Source organism: Poecilia formosa, unplaced genomic scaffold, assembly GCF_000485575.1.
Source record: "Poecilia formosa unplaced genomic scaffold, Poecilia_formosa-5.1.2 Scaffold138, whole genome shotgun sequence".
Taxonomy (NCBI): domain Eukaryota; kingdom Metazoa; phylum Chordata; class Actinopteri; order Cyprinodontiformes; family Poeciliidae; genus Poecilia; species Poecilia formosa.
The window spans coordinates 827561-832205 of NW_006800077.1; the positions used below are offsets into that span (position 1 = coordinate 827561).

Genomic DNA, 4645 nt, shown 5'->3' on the forward strand with positions numbered 1-4645 from the left:
GTGAAAATCTGAAAAGTGTGGTGTGATGTGCACTCTTTTCAGATTACATTTTGACACCCCTGAGTGTTCTGATCAGATGAGACCAATCTTTTGCTTTGAGTCAAATTACTTTGTGTGGTGTAAAACTAGAACTGCACACCATCCTGGACACATCATACTGTCAAGCATTTTGGTGGTGGCACCATCATGCTGTGGGAATTCCTTTCTTCATCTGGTATACTAAAGCACTGTTTCCCAACCCTGGTCCTCAAGGCACACTGGCCTGCATGTTTTAGAGGTTTCCTTGAATTAATGTGCCTGACTCAACTGATTGCGGTTCAGGAAACGCCTGTTAATCAGTGATCAATTGAAATCAGCTGGGCTGTAGCAAGGAAATACCTAAAACATGCAGGCCAGTGTGCCTTGAGGATCAGAGTTGGGAAACACTGCACTAAAGGGCTGATGAGATGAATAAGTTTACCTTCCAGAACCAAAAAACCTATGCATACAGCAGGTGCTTCAATTAAATGGTTCACATTAAAATATGGTCACATGTTCAAAAGGCCCAGTCAAAATCCAGACCTAAATCAAAAAACTATTTGTGGGGAGACTTAATAATTTACATTTACTAAGTTTGAGCTAATTTGCGAAGAATGGCAGATATTTTTAGATGTGCAAAATTAAAGCATCATATAAACGGTAGCAAAGGACAATTGAAGTTAAAGTTCATTACTTCCTGAGTGAAAGAAAGGAGCTTCACTCTTCTTTATTTTCTTTCCTGCTTCACATTTCTGCAGCCCTGAGGAGGCTCAGTCTACAGTCACGCAAACACAGCTGTGGGTTGAAAAACTTCATACAGAGTACACCTGCATAGAGCTCCTTTGACTTGCCAGCAGTCATGGCAGCACCTAATGTCTCCCATCTATAATGCTACTGTGGCTCTCCAAAGTCTTCGGGGCTCCGTATGAATACTCTTTAAACATTTAAGAGCGAGGGATCCTGCACCAATCCATCTCGCTTCCCTCCTTTCACTGCATCCTGCAAAAAGTCAACATCACACACAATCTCCCTCAACATAAACAGTGCCATCACTTTTAGAAGAAAATGCAAAGGTACTTCTTCTGATGATTGACTCATTTATTCATTGATGATAGTTGGTGGAATTCTTTCTACGTTTGTGTGCCAAAGGACTGTGGAATAAATATAAACACAGGTTGTAGCTGGGATCTCTGGTTGCTGATAATTAGTGTGCTGCTGATCAGTTGATTGTGAAAAAGCCTGTGCAGCGGCATCAATCAATGCACCTCAATTTAAAGAGATGCTGGCGTCCTCACTGAAGCTGCTGCATTCTCCTCTGGGATACCTATTTGACAAATTACATTGCAGCTTACCGTGGCCTAAAAAACACTCAACATTCTTTTCTTGGCACAGCCTTTATTTTCTGTGCTCTGTGGGATCAATTCCAGCTATCCCAGATGGGGAAAGTCTCCCAAAACTAAAGTGCAGCTTGCCTCAGAAATAAAAACCATCTTATCCAGCAGAAAAGTAGTTGAAGATTCAGTCTTTTTATTTTTCTCTAGCTGCACAAATTCNTTGCTCAAATCAAACACAGTTTATTTTAACATAAATCCGTCTGAATGCATTCACCTGTTTGAAAGCATCAGTGAGCATCCAGTAATGTTGTTCTCCGCTCATCACATATCATTTCATTCACTAGGAGCCACCTCCCAGCCTAAGGGGTTTCTTTGTGGTGAGCACATTTGTTTCTCAAACATTCCTGTATGGGTCCAGTATTAAAAAGCACAGGCTTTTTAATATTGTGCTTTATCATTGACACAAAAGTGACATCACTTTTGTGTCAATGATGTCCTGTATTTAGACTTTCCTCTAAAGTTTCTGGTTGCAACCTTCTTGCTTTTACAGTTACTATAGTAAACTTGTGTTCAGCTTGTGTCCTGGCACCCTTTCTGCTGCTAAAGAATCCATTTACACCTTGTACATGAACTCTGGAGAAAATGACCGAAATAGAGAATTCCTCTAAGTTACAGATCTTGTTGTGGTTGCAATAAGTAGCCGTATGTTTCTTTCAATTGTGTAACTTATTGGCTGAAGCCAATAGCGTAAGCTTGTGAATAGCCGAACAAAGCCGGTATGTTAAACAACTGTGAGTTTCCACACAGCCCGAAACTCAGATGCCTGGCGGTTAGATTTACTCTGTAAATAAGCTGAATTTAAACACGAAGTTTACCATTTTATAACCTCTGAAGCTGCTATTTAAAGCTTTGGGCGTTTCTTTATGACTTCAACTTGTATATTTTTGCAAAGAAAAAAAGAAAAAAAATCACAATTTTCTCAGAAATTGATGGGGTGTTCGTGTTGTTTTTTTTGTCTGCTTCTGCTCTGGCAACTTGTTCCGTACTGTCCTGGTTTTGCCAGACAGCCAAAGTCGTTGGTCGCTTGGTCGCAGTCAAGAGAACAATCACCACCATCACTGCAGCCCCTGATGTCAGCATGCCACAATATTTGGTTAACGCAACCAGAGCAGCACCAAGTCACCAATTCGCAGAACTTACACACACCAAGGGTTGGAGTTTATTCACACACTGGAAAGATTAGCTTTAATTTGAAATGTTCAGACTATATAACTTTTTTTTAACACAGTAATTACCATAACCTTAGGAGGCAAATTTCTGCAAGGCAATTTTAATTCACATCAGATTTTCAAGTCTGTCGGTATTTATTTATAATGTTTATTATTAATTGATGGACACCAGTCAATCTGCTTCATCTGATGCTGCCATTTATGATTTTAATCAATGATTGAAGAGTATACTTGTGAAGCTCATCGCCCAGTCTGTGCTTAGGCAGATGGAGCAGGAGTTAGACCAAGAGTCGGCTTCCCAAATGTCCCTAACCTCCCATTTATTTTCCCAGGACATGTCCTGAAAGTTACTTTAGTGTCTGGGAAAGCAAACTTTGCCATGGCGGTATTACTGTATATGGGGCATTTGGGATCCAAAAAAGACATTTGGGAGCACTTGCATTCTATGCACTTTCCACTGGTTGGAGGTCTTGTTTTACACTCTGAACCATGATTTTAAGATCTGAGAACCTGCCGCCATGGTGGATTGTGGGACATTTGGGTATTTTTGGTATGTAATAAGTGTTTGAGTACTGTTGGTCCATTGTGAGTGTGTGGGTGAAGGGCTGCGGGACACGAGGGAGGGTTGGCTTGGACATAGGGGTATTTTTGGTATTTTACTAAGTGTTTGAGTACTGTGGTTGATTGTGTGTGGGGGGGTTCTGTGGGACCAGTGTATAGATGCTTGTTCTGGAGGACCAGGGGTGGTCCAGCCAAGGTCCTGCGAGGTTTGGGTGCCTGAATCCCGGATAGAAAAGGTCCATGATTCCCCCTGGTTCTGGAGAACCAAGGTGGGGTCAAGTCAAAGTCCTTGGTCCTCCATGGTTCTGGAGATCCAGGGGGTGGTCCAGTGAAGGCGCATGCGGGGTTTGGGTGTCTGAATCCCGGGTAGTGAAGGTCCATACGGGGTTTGGGTGTCTGAATCCTGTTGGCGACAGGTCAGCTTCGGCAGCAATGAAGATAAATAAACTGAGTTCCCATCATCCCCTGGGTCGCCCTTCATCTCTCTGTTGCTCTGGCACATGTTTTCCTAAATTCAGTCTTGTTAATGTAAATACATGATTGCAAACACATGAGAAAATGACTGCATTTTACAACCCACTGCTCATACAGGCCCATTTATAGGCTCCTGTGGTGTAAAAAGCCAGCAGTGTAGCAGCGTGATCACACAATAAAACAAATTCAGAAAAATCCAACTGTCATTTTGAGAACATGTACTCAATAGGGAGAAAAATCACTTGTCAAGATGGGACTTTTTAAAATCCCCAGTGGGACAATTGTTGGTACCCCTAACAATTTGTTAAAGATGATGAAAAGTAAATTATGCATTATTGTTTTCAGTTATTTATAGGATTCAAGAACTTATAATTAGCAATCCATCACTACTTTACCCAGAGGTATGACTATTATGAGAGTCACAGTCCTTCTAGCCACTGGACACTGAGCTGGACGAGGCCTCATGTTAATCTTGTCCCCACAGAGAGAGAGTAGGATGATAAGGGAGGATTAAAAAAAAACTCTGCAACAAAGCATGGAGTTACCAAGTCCTCACAACATCCATATGTTTGGGACTGATGTTGGAAAAACTGTCTTCAAACCCGAATTACCAAACTCTCTAAATGTTCCAACCTTGTGAAATGCTAAAGGAAATCAAGCTTAGAATGTTTCTCCCCACTCCATGTAATGTATATGATTATGGCTGGATTTTAGTTTTCAGTTTGAAATGGTAATAAAGGATGGATTATCTGATTTATTTATTTAACTCATCTTTACTTCGATGCTAATTTGTCATACTTTGTCACAGAGGCATGAATTAACGCCTTACATTATCGTTCTCCTCACCCAGACCTCTGCGGGTTTTAATTTGGTCGCCTGCAAAGTGTGTGTTTACTGGTTCGACTCAAACTTGTCAAACAATGATATCGGGCTTTCTATTGAAACTTACCACAGATCCTTCTTTATAATGATCATATACTATGACATCTCATATATCACATCTCGCGCACTTATTAAATGTGCTCCTGT

The 4645-nt window shown here is 41.1% G+C and overlaps 1 protein-coding gene across 1 annotated transcript in view; it reads left to right on the plus strand.

The window, feature by feature from the left end:
- Window positions 1-4645, plus strand: part of clcn2b (chloride channel, voltage-sensitive 2b) — a 149998-nt gene that overhangs the window by 123760 nt on the left and 21593 nt on the right. The gene's annotated exons all lie outside the window — the stretch shown is intronic.